The sequence below is a fragment of the Prionailurus viverrinus genome, chromosome D2 (genome assembly GCF_022837055.1).
Source record: "Prionailurus viverrinus isolate Anna chromosome D2, UM_Priviv_1.0, whole genome shotgun sequence".
Taxonomy (NCBI): Eukaryota; Metazoa; Chordata; class Mammalia; order Carnivora; family Felidae; genus Prionailurus; species Prionailurus viverrinus.
The window spans coordinates 45971191-45989290 of record NC_062571.1 but is presented as its reverse complement, the minus strand read 5'-3'; positions in this window follow the sequence as shown (position 1 = coordinate 45989290).

The window sequence follows — 18100 nt, the reverse complement described above, 5'->3', positions numbered from 1 at the left end:
TTGAGACCATTTAGTGAATTTTTCATTTCTAATTGTACTTTGCAACTCCAGAATTTCTATTTGGCTCTTTTCTATAATTTCTATAGAAAAGTTTATTATATTCTCTGTTTGGTGAGATATCATCATACTTTCTTTTAGTTCTTTAGACACGGTTTCGTTTAGTTCTTTAAAGATGTTTATAACAGTTGGTCAAAAAGTCTTTAACAATAATTCCAATGTCAGAGCTTTCCCAGTGGTAGTTTCTAAAGACTATTTTTTTTTTTCTGTGAATAGACCATTAGTTTCTGGGTTGTTGTTTTTTTTTGTTTTTTTTTTTTTGTTTTTTTTTTTTTTGCATCTCTCATCATTTTTTCTTGAAAATTGGACATTTTTAATTATATAATGTGGCCAGTCTGGAAATCAAAACTCTTCCAGGGTTCTTCTTGTTGTTCTGCTGGTGTCTTTTCTGTTGGTTGGTTTGTTTGTTTCGTGATTTTGCTGGACTAATTATCTAAATTCTATATTCTTTCTTACACGTGGCTACTGATGTCTCTCACTGGTTAATTTAATGGTCACCTAATGACTGGACAGAGATTTCCTCTAGTACCTGAACCACTAAGACTCCCTACTTTTGCTATGAAAGTGTGTGTGTGTGTGTGTGTGTGTGTGTGTGTTGAGGTATGTCTTCAACACACCAGTAAGCAACTTCCAACTCTCAGTCTTTATTCCCTGCCTTCTCAGAGCCTCAAGGTCAATAATAGGTTAAGCCTTACACAGGATTTTCTTGGGTATATGTACAAACCAGCACACACATGTGGCCTTCTAGAATTCCAGGAACATGCCAGATCTTTTCCAAGTCCCTATGGACATTTCATTCTCCAGTTTTGCCTTTTTAGTGCTTTGATCAGCCCCCTGTTAGCTCCAACTGGTATTGCTACCCCAAGCTGCTGATTGTTTTTGACAAATGCCCTCAGGATAGGGCTGTTTGCACAGAGTAAGCACTGATCCATGTCAAAGAAAGATAATCCCTGAGAAGGGAGCTTTTCCAGGGAGCTGTCAGATCAAATAGTGACAATTCTCTGGGAATGGGGTTTTTTGGAAAGCTCCAAACCCATTCTGTCCTCTCCAGTGGCTGCCAGGCTGCTGGCTCTCCTTACCACGGCTGTGAGAATTTTGGTTTTCAAATGCACCATGGCCCTTGAAAGGAGGATGGGAGTAAGGCAAGTTAAAACACCACAAAACTTGCTATTCTTACCACAATTCATCCATTTTTCTTCAATTATACCCAGATTGTTGAAAGCCTTTGGTTAATTTCCAGAGCTCTGAAAAAGTTGACTTGGACAACTTTCACTAGTGTTCTCATTGCTTTTATGAAGATGTATATTTTCAGAGGTCATTATTCTGCCACTCTGGAAGTGCTTTTCTTGGTCTGAGATTTTGTGTGATTGTTCTTTAGGAGTTTTGTGGGGGTTTTTACCTGGTTTTTGAAGGGATGGTTTTTCACTGGAATTTTTTTTCTTTGAAGTCAAACATTCATTTCTTAGCATCTGTTTCAGTGTTGACAACTCTATATCAATTTTCCTTTCAGCCAATAAATTCAAGTCTTCTTTTATTTCAGGAAAGTTGCTTTGAGTTTTAACGCTAAAATTTTTTTTATATTCCATAGTTCAAGTTTCCCTAACCAAGAAGCAGAATGTCCTCCTCTGTTTGAATGGTCTCTGTCTTCTATTGAAGGATGCCTGTGTACCGCTTGCAATTCAAAAGAAGGCATCTTGTGGAGACTTCTCTGTACCCAAGACAAAATTTAGAGACCTGTCTGTGTTTCCAAACCAATGATAATTATAATAGTAATCATTAACATAAGGTAAGCACCTTATACTTCAAAATCTGATGCCATTTAATGACAACTCTCTTGTGAGATAGGTATTCATTTTACATTTGAAGATACAGCAAGTGGCTCAGAGCACTTAGATAACTAGCCCACTGCCCTCCCCCTGCCCATGAAGTGCCAGAAACAGGATTTGTACTAAGGAATATCCAACTCCAAAGTCCATGTGCTTCGACAAGATGGCTTAGTGATACTTACATCTGCCTCGACCGGGGCACCACCGATTGATCTGGGAACACTTGCTGGCTAATCATCCCTAAGATGAGAGACACTGGGAACAAGGTGAGGGCCAGGTCTATTCATCTTATTTAACAGGGCCCCTCTCAGAGCTTAGAATGGCTCAGTGCAAAGATAGCAAATGATGTGACATACAATGCCATTTCTCACCCTCTGGCAGGCATGGAGAGCTTTGCTAATTGAACATGGCATTCTTCCCCTCTGTGCTCAGTTAGGTCAGAATCTTTTAGACCCAGTTTTTAGAGCAGCCACTACCGATCTATTGGAGCTGACATGCAAGTTGAAAGTTATTTGCTGTCACTTATCTAAATAGTTCATTAAATGAAGAGGCTGAATGAATACTGAGGGAGGAGGCAATGTAGTGGAACAAGTGAAGTTCTCATAAAATGAGGAGGCTGAGTCCATGGGATCAATGTAGTCCCCCAGAAATTTCTGGGGGAAAAAAATCCTCAATAGTCCTAGAATCTGGGAGCTGAGTATGAATCTCAGAAAAATCCAGAAACTTCTGGTTATGGCCTGTGGCCCAGTCATGTAACCCTTATCTAATGGCACTTTTATATGAGTGCAACCAATTAAACCTATTTGGGGTCTGCTTTCTGTGTTATTAAAACCCTCACGTCTGATTTTCTAACGGTCTCTGCTTCAACATTTGTTGCCAATAACTAATGCGCACAGCCTCAAACAAATGGCTCTCTGGTGAGTGGGCTTTGAAAATACCCAGGACCTCCAAGACTACGTGGGATCGAGGTAATGAAATACCTTTAACCACCAAAAGCCTGGGATTGTCCTGAGAGGCCCAGGCCCAGGGAACAAGAAGAGCCTGTCCCCTCAAGCTTTGGTTCCAATACCCGCAGCTGCTGTGAAGATGAGAAGAGCAGCCAAGGCCCCTGATGGGAGGGTCAGAGGTTGGCCCTGCAGACCTCAGGGAGCCTTCAACCATGAAAGACGAATGGCCGGGGGCTGTGGAAGGCAGTGAGGGATGAGAAATGATGCAGCCCTTAGCCCTAATTGGATTCCGGGTTTCCGTAGAATGTGCTATCACTGCTTACAAATGTGACCCAGCCACCGAATTGAGTTATCAACGAAGCAGATTCCTGAGTCACGGATCATCCTGTCCTCCGCAACATGATTAAAGACTGAACACTGCTCAGGAAGATTGCAGCTGTGGGCTTGGAGGAATGTCTTTTTCTACTAAAGCATGAGAAAAAAAAAAAAAAAAGAGGCCAGCAAATATAATCTTAGACCTGGCTATGTTCCTCACTAATCCCCAAAGCTTGTATGTGTGTGTGCACGCGTGTGTGTATGCACACACGTGCACAGGTACACAGGTGCAGGCAGGATCATATAATTGGGGGAGAGGAAATGAAAGTTGATTCCCTCGACACCTTCCCCCCAGGAGGTGTATAAATAGCATCCTTTGAGTATAAGTGGGAAGGAGCCCATCTCCACACCTCAGCATTCATGCTGTCAATGAGCAAACTTCAGTAGAGTGCCAACCACGTGCAAGGTTCTGAGCTCTGACATCACGTCCCAAACCAGGTGATGAAAGAGAGGGAAGCAATCACTCGTGGAGGGCTTACCATGTGCCAGGCACATGCTAGTTTCACATTACGTTATTAGTACACTGGGTCTGTGCCACACACACCCCTCGCTCCCACATTCCGTGAAATTACATCATTAGTGATGCATTCCTTGGGGTCCCTATAAGTTCGCTGGGAGGGAAGATAACCATGACAGTGGAAAGAGTACTAGGGGACTCCTGGGGAGACTACTCTAGGTCAGCTGTGTGACCTTAGGCAAATCACTCACCCCCTCTGTACCTGTTTTCTCCATCCTAGAATTCTCCAAGTTCTCCTTTACAATCTGACTTCTCCTCAGTCACGTGTTGCAAAGGGTGGGCCTCACTCCTGAGCCCACTGGAGCAGAGCCAGGAAAAGTCAAGGGTAATGGGAAAGGGGACAGGACACTGGACTCTGAGTTATTCCTTTGAAGACTGAGCCTGACAGCCTGCCTGAAGCCCTTCACCATCTCCACACCCTACTGCCATAGTTTCTGTCCTGGCTCAGACCCTGTCCCAGTGGGTAGACATACTGAGGAGGGCAAAGCGAGAGGGAAAGCCCACTAGCCCTGCTATGACCAGCAGGTGGCCGTGGGTGAGTAACTTCACTTCTCTGAGCCTCAGCTTCCTCCTCCCCACTCCTCAGCAGAGACTACTCCTCCTTTCCTTTTCTGAACTCTAACCTAACCCTACCACCATTATTTTCTCTCCATCTCTTGGCTTTTCTCTTCAGGAAGTACTACATTTTGCACTTGCCTGATTATTAGGGGACGGGATGTCTGTCTCCCCCTGGAATGTGAGCCTCATCAGAGAGAGACTTTGTCATTCATGTTTAATGTCCCATGCCCACCACAAGGAAGCTCAACGTGTGTTTCCAACACCAGCAATAATATAACAGCAATAAGAACTGAAATAGTTTCACCCTCTCCCATCCTGACCCTATACTTGGACCTCACTGTCAGAAGAGAAATAATTCCTGGCTTGGACCCACCCTTGCTGGGAAGGGCACCAGGCCATGGCCATCCTGTGACCCTAGATTTTGGCCTGTGGCTCTTGCACCAGCCTGGCTTTTCTCCTGGACTGAGTAATGGCAGCCTAGATATGTTCCCAGAGACAGCCCCATCTTCTCGGGCATGGCCCTCCTCCCAAACCCTGACTTGGCCGGCCCAGAGCAAACACAGGCAGAAGCTTTCAGGCCCACCTCAGCTGCCCACCTGGGTTTCATGAAGCACCTGCTGATGGTGCCTGCTCTTTTCAAGCCCCACAGTGGGATGCTGGGTAAGTTTCAACTGGCCTTTCCTTTCCCTTCACCCGAGAAATATCTCAGTCTCCTTCACTCCCAACAGCATGGAGAGCATTTGTCAGGCCGACCTGGAGGCTTCAGGCCTTAGCAATTCAGGAGTTGCAACAGGGGAGATAAAGAACCCAGGAATGTCTCCACTCCAAGAAAAGGGGTGTGACCTTCATTCTCTATAAATCCAGCACCTTATCCCCTCTCTCCCCTTCCATTTGCCAATAAAACAAAGGCAGTTCCAGGGGCGCCTGGGTGGTTCAGTCAGTTAGGCGTCCAACTTCAACTCCGGTCCTGATCTCACAGTTTGTGAGTTCAAGCCCCGCATCGGGCTCTGTGCTGACAGTTCGGAGCCTGGAGCCTGCTTTGGATTCTGTGTCTCCCTCTCTCTCCGCCTCTCTCTCACTCACACTCTGTCTGTCTCTCTCAAAAATAAATGTTAAAAAATTAAAAACAAAAAAAAAGACAAAGGCATTTCCAGTACAAGTACCCCCATTCCTTCTGCACGGTGGGTTTCCTCATGGTCTCAGCATAAGGACAGTACACAGAAATACCCCTTTTAAGTACACTCAACCACCCATATTTGAGAAAAAGAGTAAATAAGGGGCAGCGACCAACAAATCAGAACCTCATGGCCATTCTTGTCCTAGAGGTTTTAGAGGTAGAAGGACTTTAGAGCATTTGAGGCTCAGAGTGGGCAATAAGTTGACTGAAGTCACACAGCCAGAAGGCAACAGAGCCAGGATTTCACCTGCTGGTCCCCCAGATGTCTTTCCTGCTGTGCCCTGCTCACCAGCCAGTTGCTGCAGGTTCCGTGGGATCCGTCCTGCTGAAGGTGCGTTACGCAACCTGATCGTGGTGGCACAAAGCTCTGCCTCTGGTGCGGTGAGCGTCCCGGCCGAGGCTTCCATCAGCGGACCGGGCCCTCACCACCCTCCCGAGAACACTGTGCAGGGCTGCTTCATTCATTGTGAGCTGAGAATGTGAGCCTTCGGGGCTTTTCCAGGGCTTGTAAAAATGTTTCAGGCGTGGGGAACTATCGGGACCTCTGAAATACTCAAATAAAACTGCAAAAAATGTGTCATTAATGAAAGGTCTTACGATATGCAGCATTATGTCACCTGGTGAACGTGTTTTAGAGTAGTTCAATACTGGGTCCCCTGGCTGGCACAGTTGGAAGAGCATACAACTCTCAGCCTCAGGGTGGTGAGTTCAAGCCCCATGTTGGGCATGGAGCCTACTGAAAAATATATGTGTACTATATATATAGTAGTTATAGATAACTTATATCATATATACACTGCATTTAATGATGTTGGATGTGGTGGTTTGGGGGTGGGGGTCTCCCAAAGACAGTGTGTAGTGGCCAGTGACTTTCTTAAAGTGGCCCTAACCCACTCCTTTGATCTCAGGTCAGCCACCAGTCCACTGTCCCCTCCAAGGGGGACACTCCTCCTTTTCTGGGACATTCCTTGATACCAAAAGTGGCTAAGTCAACCCCGTTTCAGGAGCCAGGGAAAGAGGCCGGTGGTGGCCCCACAGAGACGAGCCGCACCCTCCCAGCCCCCCGCTTTGGACCACCGTGCAGGTACACAGATAGCAAGGGCCCTTTACTGAGCTGCTCTGTGCCAGGCCCTGAACCAGACTTCCCACACTCGCTCATCTTCCAGCAACACTGTGTGCCGCCCGGGAGGACGCGCGGGCTCAGTGTGATCACACACTCACGCGGGCCACGCTTGGAGCAAGTGAGCAGCGCTTAGCTCTTGATTCACCAGCTTTGCCCAGAGCCCAAGTCCAGGCTCTTCCTACAGTATGTCTTTAAAAGGGCCCTTGGGGTTTTCCATTCCTTTGTTCCTTCATCTCCTGTTTTTCTGAAGGCATCACTGAAATCGAAGCTTGTAGATTTAAAATGGAATAATAATAATAACAAAAATAAGGCAGAAGCGAAAGGAGAGGGGGGACATTAATAAGTGACAGAGTGGAAGACAGAAGGTTCACGAAGTGTGGAGAGAAAGAATTGGGGGGGCAGGGTCTGCAGTGCCAAATATATTGTTAAGGATCCCAGGAGAGGCAGGAGAAGCTCTTTTCACTCAACAGGCCTGACAGTGGCTGCGAACAGACAGGGTTTTAACACTTCACTCAAAGTGGTAAAATCCAGTTTGGGTATGACTTTGACAAGACATACAAGTGTACTGTGATGTCCGAAGCAACCGCTAGGAAATCCGTACAAAGAGATACACTCTTAAGCATGATAAATAAATCAAGATGAAATCCTAAACAGTGTTCAAGTAACCCACAAGAAGACCCGAAAAAGGAGCAACAGAGGAACAAGAATCACATTAAACAAACATAAAGCAAATAATAAAATGGCAGATTTAAGCCCTAACGTATCAATAATTGCCCTACTATCAATGGTCTAAGTGTGCTGAGCAGGACAGAGCCTGGCAGGGTGGATTTAAACAACAATTCTATGATGCTTACAAAAAGTCTCACTTCAACTTCCGTGACAGAGATAGACTGCAAATAAAATGATGGGAAAAAATACATAATGCACACATGAACCTTAAAAATTAGTTGCAGCTATATTAATATCTTTATCAATATTAATAAAGAAATTACCAGAAACAAAGAGGAGCATTACAAAATGATAAAAGGATTCATTCAGGGGGAAGACATAATGACCCTATATGTATACACACCAAACAACAAATCCTTCAAAAAAAATGAAGGAAAAACTGATGAAGCTTGAAGGAAAAGCACACAAATCCAAAATTGTATTTGGGGATTTCAACATCTGTCTCAGAAACCCATAGAACTGCTACCCAGAAAATCAGCAAGGATGTAGAAGATCAGAACTCCACAACCAGCCAAAAGAATTTAATTGCCCTTTGTAGAACAATCCATCCAACGATAGAAAAATATAATTTTTTCATGTGTCCCTGGACTGTTTGCCAAGATAGACCATATCCTGGGCCATATAAAACAAACCTCAACAAATTTCAAGGAATTAAAATCTTAGAGTGTATTCTCTAACCACAATGGACTCAAACAAGAAATCAAAAACAAAGACAACAGGAAAATCTTTAAACACTTGGCGATTGGACAACACACTTCTAAATAATCCATAAGTGAAAGAGGAAGCCTCTAAAGAAATTTTTTAAATATACAGAACTGAAAGAAACTTAAAATACAGTATATCAAAATATCAAAAAACATAGATTACAACATGTCTTAAACAGTAAAGAGAGGGAAATGTATAGCACTAAACTTTATTACAAATGAAGAAAGTTTTCAAATCAACATAAGTCCCCACCTCATGAACATAGAAGAGAAAAATAAAGCCACAGTAAGCAGAAAGAAGGAAATAAAAATGATACAGGAGATGTCAGTACAGATCCTTCAGCCCCTTAAAAGACATAAAAGAATGATATAAACAACTTATGACATTCATAGATTTGAAACTTAGAACAAATAGACCAATTCCTCAAAAATCAGAAACTTCAAAAACCAAGCCAACTTGTTAAGAAACAATCTGACTAGCCCTATTACAACTAAAGACATTTTATTAATAATTAAAAAGCTCCAGTAAAATAAATCCCCAGGCCGAGACAGTTCCCTTTGAGTGTTCTATCAAACATTTAAGGAAGAATTAACACTGATTTTACACAAGCTTTTCCAAGAAAGAGAAGAAGAGAGAACACTTCCTAACTCGTCTTGTGAGGCCTGTATTACCCAGATACAAACCAAAGACAGAAAAAGAAACAACACATGAATATCTCTTGTGAACTTACACCCAAAAGTCCTCCACAAAGTGTCAGCAAATCCAACCGAGCCATGTGAAAAAGAATTAGACACCACAGCCAGGTAGGATTTATTCTAGGGTATGCCAAGCAAGTTCAGCATTTGAAAATCCATTGAGGATATCGACAACATCAGCAGGCTTAAGAAGAAAAACCCTATGACCCTACAAATTGATGCAGAAACAGCATTTGGCAAAATCCAACACCCATTCATAATAAAAGCTCTCAGGAAGTTAGGAATAGAAGGGGTACTACTTCGAATTGACCAAGATCATCTACAAAAAAAGCTACAACTAACATCATATTTAATGGCCCAATGGAATATTTTCCTCTAAGACTGGGAACAAAACAAAGATGTCCACTCTCAGCACTGTAGTCAAGGTAGAACTAGAAATGTTATGACTGCAACAACTCGGGAAAGAAAAGAAATACACATTGGTAAGAGGAAATAAAACTGTTTCTATTGTAGATGACATGATTGTCTATGTAGAAAATAACAAAGAACCTAAAAAACAAATGAAAACAAACAAAGAACTTCCCAGAACTAATTTAAAAATTTGGCAAGGTTATAGGATACAGGATCAACAAAAAACCAATCTCAAAACTCAACAATAAAAAAACAACTCAATTAAAAGTGACCAAAGATTTGGACAGAAGAGAAGGCATACGGATGGCAAATCAGTACACGAGAAGATACTCAATGTCATTGGTCATTAGGGAAAAGCAAGTTAAAACCATGCGGTTTTCATGTCTAAAATTTAAAAATCTGACATTATGGGGCACCTGAGGGGCTCAGTCGTTAAGCATCTAACTCTTGATTTCGGCTCAGGTTATGTATGATCTCTCGGTTTGTGGGATTGAGCCCTGCGATGGGCTCTTTACTGCCAGTACAGCGCCTGCTTGGGATTTTCACTCTCTCTCTCTCTCCTCTGCCCCTCCCCCTCCTCTCAAAATAAATAAATAAACATTTAAAAAAGTAAAAATCTGACGTGGTTGCTGGTAAGCATGTAGGGCAACTGGGGCTCTCCTACGTTTAACACAGGAGTTTAACAACTAACATAGGAATGCAAAATGGTACGGTCATTCTGGAAAATGGTTTGTCAGTTTCTTATAGAATTCAACATATACTTCCATATACCCAGAAATTCCCTTCCTTGGTATTCACCATAGAGAAATAAAATTTTCTTTCATTCAAACCCTGTATACCGATGATTAGAGAAGACGATTATGGATGATCCATAATTGCCTAAAGCTGGAAACCCCCCCGCCCAGTGTCCTTCAGCAGAGAAGTGAATAAGCTGAACCACATCTACACATGCAATTCTACCCTGTTAAAAAGGAACAAAAAATTGATACATGTTATGACATGGATGAATTTCAAAGGCATTATGAAAGAAGCCAGTCTCAAAAAGTTACATACTGTATACTTTCATTTATATGACAGTCTAAAAAGGGCAAAACTGGGGTGCCTGGGTGGCTCTGTCAGTTGAGCAACTGACTCTTGATTTCGGCTCAGGTCATGATCTCACAGTTCACGAGCTCCAGCCCCATGTCAAGATCTGCACTGACAGCACAGAGCCTGCTTAAGATTCTCTCTCTCCCTCTCTCTCTGCCTTCCCCTGCACTCCCCCCTACTCAAAAAAAATGTTTTAAATAAAAATAAAGGGGCACCTGGGTAGCTCGGTTAAGCATCCGACTTCGGCTCAGGTGATGATCTCACAGGCTTGTGAGTTCAAGCCCCGCATCGGGCTCTGTGCTGACGGCTCAGACCCTGGAGCCTGCTTTGGATCACGTGTCTCCCTCTCTCTCTGCCCCTCTCCCATTCATGCTCTGTCTCTCTCTCCTTAAAAAATAAGTAAACATTAAAAAAAAATTTTTAATAAAAATAAAAAAGGCAAAACTATAGGGACAGGAAGTAGATCAAGAGTTTCACAGGGGAGGTTCTGCAGACAAAAAGGCAGCACAAGGGAGCTCTGGGTAATCAAAGTGTTCGACATCCTGATGGTGGTGTTTTAAATCTCATGGAACTATAACCATCCCAAAAGTGAATTTGACTGTAACTAAAACAAACTTAAATAAATAAATAAATAAATAAATAGTTAATCATGTGCCTTCTGATGCCATGCGATGCAAAATCCATGGCAACATCTATGAAGGAAAAGAAAGTTAAATAGACACCTATCACATGATTTTATCATTTCGTTCCTAGGTATTTTCCCAAGAGAGATGAAACTACATGTCCACATAACTGGAACAATTCAACATTTATCAAGAGCATTCACCTTATTCAGAGCGTTCTCAATTTTAAAATATCCATACGCTGGAACACTACTGAGCCATAAAAAAAAAAAAAATATGTGCAACAACATGGAATGAATCTCAAAATAATCATGCTTACTTAAAAGACAAAAAGACCAGAAAAACAGGCATGCATATGGTATGATTCCATTTATAAATGTCTTTGAACTTCTAAAAAAAAATCCCTGACGATAGGGATGGGAAAGGGGGGAGAAATGGATTACACATGGGCACAAGGACACTTTGGGGGACAATGTTCATTTTCGTGATTGTGGCAATGGTTTTATGGGTGTATGCTAACATTCATCAGATTAAATATGTGCCATTTATTGTATATCAATTTTATACCCCCATGAGCTATTTAAATTTAAAAACAAAAGAAAGGTAAATGCGTACCGAATGGGAGTTGAGCTATGAAATTTCATTTAAGATATGAAGTCTGGTAGGTAGAATAATGGCACCAAGTTGGTGTCAGAGAACCAGAGATTTAGGGTTGATATTGGAAAATTGGAGAATTGATTGGTGTTGGAAAAGACACCACACATTGGATGTCAGAAGCAGTGTCAGAAAGAACATCACAGCGGCAAAGGGAAATTAGAGTAGCAGATGGAATTAGGTTGCTAGTGAACTGACTTTAAAACAGAAAGAGCATCCTGGGTTGTCCAGGTGGGTCCAGTGTAATCCTGACGGTCTTTGAATGGGGAAGATGGAGGCAAAAGAGGAGGTCAGAGTGATGCCAGGTCAGAAGGACCCCACTCACTACTGCCAGTGGTGGACATGGAGGGAGAAGCCGACAAACCAAGGAAGCAGGCAGCCTCCCAAAGCTGGCAAAAACCAGATTCTCCACCTAGAGCCTCCAGAAGGAACACAGCCCTGTAGACACCTTGACTTTAGCCCAGGGAGACCCATTTCGGATTTCTGACCTCCAGAACTGCAAGATTTATAAAGTTGTAAGCCACTATGTTCACAGTAATTTGTTATAGCAGCCATAGGAAAATAATGCTAGAAGCAGAATTGCTGATTCTCATTTCATCTTATACACGATGGGGTGTTTGCTATGCCGTGATTAGCGCTATAGTAGTCTGAAAGCAAATACAACTGGTTGAAGCTAATAATGAAATGTTCAGGCTCATGCAGTTGTGAAGGTCAAGAGGTGAACGAGGCTCCAGGACAGATGGACTACCAGTCTTTGTCATCATTGAAACTCATCTCTATCTCAGTAGCTCCCTCTCTCACTGCTGTTGGCCTCTGGATTGGTCCTCTCAGGCAGGATCTCTGTACACAGTGGTCCAGAGGGCCATTACCAGCAAGAATGTTCCATTTGCCTGCTGGAGGTAATCCCAGAGAAGATTTTAGTAATGAAAGTAAGAGGGAGGATTCTTTTCTTCTAATTAACTTTTTTAATTCCAATGTAATTAACATACACAGGTATATTATTTTCAGATGTACAATATAGTGATTCAACAATTTCATACATTACTCAGTGCTCGTCACAAACGTCCTCTTAATCCCTTTTACCTCTTTCACCCACAGCCCCACCCGCCTCCTGTCTGGTACCCATCAATTTGTTCTCTGTAGTTAAGAGTCTGTTTCTCGGTTTGTCTCTCTTTTTTTCTTCGTTTGTTTTGTTTCTTAAATTCCACAAATTAGTGAAATCATATAGTATTTGTCTTTCTCTGATTGACTTATTTCATTTAACATTATACATTCTGGATTCTTAATGGCCTGCATTGGGAAACATGCCCAGGGTTCAAGCAGTTGCCACCCATGGCTGCGGGGGCGGGGCGGGGGTGACGGGCGGTGGTGTGCACTTGATGGACCAATGGGGAGTGTGTTCCCACACACCCCTGGGAAAGAAAGGAAGAGTCCTTCCCAAAAGAAAGTGGGGTGGTAAATATGGGAACAGGCCAAAACCGCTTGCCACGGTCCGTTACCCTAACTGAGGTTGACAAAATACAGAATTAAGGTATAATTACACAGTGTAAAGTTATTAGACTAATGGAAGAACTAAAAATAATTGTGAGGAAACTTGGGATAATGAAGGGAGGAAAAAAAGGCATATACAGGGAGCAATTTCTCATGTTCAACTATAAGGGATCCATAAACTTTCTACAGATAATAAGTCAAGAACTAAGAGTACATATGCATGCTATTGAGAGTTATGGAGGTACCCACCAGAAGTACTAAAAATGAAATGTTTAAAAGAAGTTTACTGGAGAGTGAGGGTGGAATCTGCTTTCCCTAATCATAAACCCTTCCCTCCTGTTTGATTTGTTCCTATTTGTATGTATCACGTCAATGACCAGACACACTGTGATAGTGAAATATTTTTAAATATTTGGACCAACAACGTAAGCTTTGAAAAGGATTTGATCAATATCAAGTATGGTGACTCCATTTGAGATGAAACTTTAAGGAAAAAATATATAATTTGGACTTATCTTTATTAATATTTGAGCTATGCCTTTTAAGAGGGGAAACTACTTAATTTCGTATCTACTAGGCTGAACCTCTAGGAATTTGATCTGTTGTATCACAGGTCAATAAAAAAATATGTTCCAAGTCTGGAGGGGGGGTGTGAAACCTTCCCCTACTTTAATTTTTAAAAACTTATCACAAACGGAGGAGTAAATGGACTGCTTATCCACACCTTCTCTCCAGGAGATAGGAAAATGTCTCTGTTCTCACAAGAAGATTTGCCCCTCCCCATTTATCTGCTTCCCAGGCCATGTGGCTCATCTGCCTCCAGTGTCTGTCCAGAACACTGACTGTGCTTGTACATTTCTCAGTCCCCACTGGCTCTGGCCCTAGGGGATGGCCGGAAGCCACCTGAGCAGCTGGCCAGGCTCCCAACAGCCTTTGCTTCTCTGGGGCCTGACCTGGCGCTCAGACTCTTAGCCTAGACCCCCACCTCCACTTGCCCAGAATCCCGGTCTGGCTTCCTTGAACCCGAACCCAAATTTCCTATTGACTCACAGGTCACAGCTCCCTGAAGCCCCAAGCTCATTTAAGTCACAAAGGTTATCTGCATTTCTTCTTCATCAACTCCAAGCTTCCAGATGGTCTTGAGTATCTGCAGTGACAAGGACACCATCCCTCCCGGGTGGTGGCTCCTTCTCCAAATAACTCAACAATCACTGCCAAGCTTCCCTTCAACACAAAGGGTAGCACTAGGACCAAGATGTGCAAGCCACTGAGGCAGAACTTGGCCTGCCCTGCCTGCTGACCCCGAGGCAGCCAGACTACAGCCCTAGGATGCTCATACACCATGACTTAGGTGTGATACTGACTTGCAGCTCCCTTCTGGGTCCCTGCTCACCCACACAGGGCTCCTGGACCAGACATTCAGAGAGGCACTCTCCACCCCCCTCCAGGGCCCAGGTCATTTACTTACACTGATGCTGGGCACCATATAGAACCCTAGTTGATCCTACCTCTGTAATCTTTGGTCACCATCCCAAAGGCAAGCCCCTGGCCACTCACCATCTCCCTCTCTCCCTCCCTCCTGCTCTGGGATTCCTCTCCATCAGTCTCTTCCCTCATGACTGACTCCAAGTCCTGGTCACTATGCCCTTGGGAACCCCATTTCAGAGCAAACAAACCCTCTGTCATCAGCCCTTTTGCAGAGTTCCCTCCCTCCCTGAGGATACATGCCCTTCGCCCTCAGGCCAGGGCTCTCACTCCCCCACATCCAACTGGGTCAGGGATGGAGTGGGGCCTGGAGCCTTCCCCTCTTTCCTCTGTCCTTCCGAGGCATCATCTGCTCTACGAGGACTGAGAGAGACAACCTTCCCCAAACAACCATCTCCTAGGTCCTCCCAGGTCACCCTGTGCTCTCCACCCGAGGGTGGACACTGCCCATGGAGACAGCCTCTCCTGTGCTCCATCTGGAAGCTCCTGGGCTTCCCTGGCTTCATGCCAGCCTCCCAAACCAGGACCCCCCACTTTCATCTGGGCAGCAGTTTGGAGGACCCTTCCCCATGGGAAACCTCAATCAAAAGTGGATTTCTCATCTGCATTATTTAGAGTCATGGAATGAAGTGGAATTCATCCCAGATGATTCAAATCCTGAGACTTTAATGGCAATACTCCCTAAAGAAAGATGGGCAGGGCACAGAGAAAAAGTAAAGGGTGTAGAGAACATGGCAGCAGCTGTGACTACCCATGGGACTAAAGAGACAAAGAGGCCACAGTGCCGTGGCTGCCATGAAAGCTGGAGATGCAAAGGACGCTGCTGGCTGGAGTGGGGTGTTGGAGAGACACAGCCCTGACCCCTCTCTCTTCCTATCCTTTTACCCTCCAACCAAAGTCTCCCATTGGCTGAGTCCAACCTATGCCCAGCAAGAGAGCCCTGGCTAGGCAGCCTGAGGAGATGTGGTTCCCAAGCCAAATGGACCAGCAAGAGGTTCTGGGTGGGCAGCTGGGAACAAAAGGAGAAGAGTAGAAACCAGGGTCATCAAAACTGTTCTTGGAGTCCAGCCCCCTGGTTTTACAAATGAGGGAACCGAGGCTGGGAAAGGTCGGTTGTACAGAGTCCTAGTTGCACAGTTTGTGGCCAGGCTAAGCCCAGACCTTGGGTCATCCTGTCCCCTGTCGCCTGTCACATGACAAAGTCCATGACTCCAGCACTCCTTCTATGTAGTCTTTTGAAGTGTTTATGCACTAAAAATAATTTTTAAACCATTTTAATCGGGTACATTGCTTTGAATCCCTTCCCCAACAGGAAATATGCTGGCTGGCTGGTGGGATGCTTGGCAGCTGGCCTTGAACTCCCTTGACCTCCCCACACCCAGGCTGAGGTTTTCCATCCACCACTGTTGCCCGAGCCCAAGCTGAACAGTGGGGGCTGGGATTCAACAATAGCCCTTCTAGTTATTGTTCTATAGCCAGCAGCTGGATTAATATTCGGAGAGGGTTGGAGGAGAAATCTAATTGAATTCGAAACATAATAAATTGAAGCAAACTCATTCGATTTATGGCAGTGTCTTCTGGCATCTTTTAATTCTGGGTCACATTCATTTGGAGCCAATCAAATTAGGGCGCTCATTAGCGGCTGAGGTGGGCGAGGCTGGAGCCACGCTCCCTGCTCCCAGCGGTAATGAGATCTGTGCAGCAGAAAAATAGAAGAGTCAGTGGGGGGGGGGGGGGGCAGGAATGGGAGGTCATGAGGGCACAGTGGTCACTGACTGATTATCAGGAAAATTGACTTGGAGAGGGGGTGAGCGTGGACTCTAGATCTGTCTACTTGCTTACAAGATGGCCTTGGCCTCTTCACCTGACACAGCTTTGCCTCCTCCTTAGGATAAGAACATCAGCTCCTACCTCTGAATCCCGCGTATGAAATGAGGTCAAGATGTAGTAAACATCTCCTCCTCCAGTTCCTCAGACTCTGACCTCTGGTCCCTCCTCCCAAGGTGCCTGGAGGAGCACCGTCCATGGGCTAGCTTGGCGCCTGCACACAGGCCTCTTGCACACAGGCCTCTGACTTAGGTGACCACCCTGGATTCACCCCACCTCTCAAGAGGTGCTCTGTCAAAGATTTTGTGGCCACCCTTAATCTTCCACAAAGACGCACTACTTAAAACAACCTTGTTGGCTTGTCTAACTGGGAAGTCCACAACCAGGATTTTGAGGTATGGTTGGGCCCAGGAATATAAGCAAGGTCCTCAGACTTTCATTCTTCACTTCTAGACTCTGCAGGCCTCTGCACGGCTTCAGTTTCAGACACACTGTCTCCATGAGCCAACAAGATGGTGAGCAGAAGCCCCAAGCTCACATAGCCCACAGGGTGCATATAGAAGGACAGAGAACTCCTCTTTTCCAGAATTCATTCTCAGTTCCTAAAGATGGCCTCTGGCTGGCCCTGCTGTGTTACATGCCATGCACAAGAGAATAAGCATGTCTGATGTTATGAGGCACTGACTGGCCACCTGACTCCCTGTGTGTGTGTGTGTGTGTATACATAGAACCACAATAAAAAAAAATATGGGTGGGAGGGGATATAGGGATATGTCACGCAATCCTCAGGCACCTGGCAGAATTCAGCAGCTAGTTGAGGTCTTATCTTCAGAGCCCCAATTGACAAAGCATGTTAGCCCATCCTTGGCCTGACAGTCCTGAAATCCCTCTCTTGTGAAAAAACAAGTTCAGGGCACAAAGAGACTCATGAATATTCATAAGCTGATGTCAATGGTCCCTCACTGAAGACATTGTTCCTCTGCCCACCACCAGACCCTAAAGCATGTAAAATCCATGAATCTACAGTAAGAGCATATCCATGGCCTGAGGCGCCAAGCTCTGCATCCATAAAGTGCCTCTCTGGGGACAGTCACTGAGACACCAGGGCAGGGTAAGGTGTGGAGACTCTGGAAAGATGGTTATAGCTGTGCCAGGAAATTCAAGGAGTCACAGGGGGTGGAACAGAGGGCTTGAGGCAGTCTTGGGTGTCCCAGAGGGAGTGACATGAAAGCTATCCATTCCAGGTTAGTTGGGGATGTGGAGGGTGCGGGGGATGAAAAACATTCCGCACAGAGGGAGCCATGTATCTAAAATTCTGGAGGCAGAAGGGAGCAGGGAGTGTTTAAGGAAGAAAAGAGGCCCATGTGGAGTCAGAATGGGGGTGGGGGAGACAGAAACCCAGGCAAGAAGAGATGGAGAAGAGGGTCCCAAGCTATCAAGACATTTGGTGGGACCTTCCAGCCCAGCCTTTCCAGGACTCATATGGGAACAGAGTCCAGAGGCTAGGGTGGGGTTGGGAGCAAGCTGTGAAGTATGGGGTTCCCATGGAGAAAGGGAATGTCTACAGCAGGGGTTTGGGGCCCAGCACTGTCCCCCACGGGAGGCCTCCAGCCCTGGCCAGTATTGAAAGAGCTAGACTCACGGGTACAAAGTGGCCTGGTATACTGCCTCAGGGTAAGCAAGAGCACCCCCATTTTCACAGCAGACAAGTACAGATGCTGGGGCTGGTTACACAGCAGAGCAGGGCCTTCAGCCCACGTCCAAAGCCCTGTCTTTCCACTATACCAAGTTGCATCCCAAGCCCATTTTGT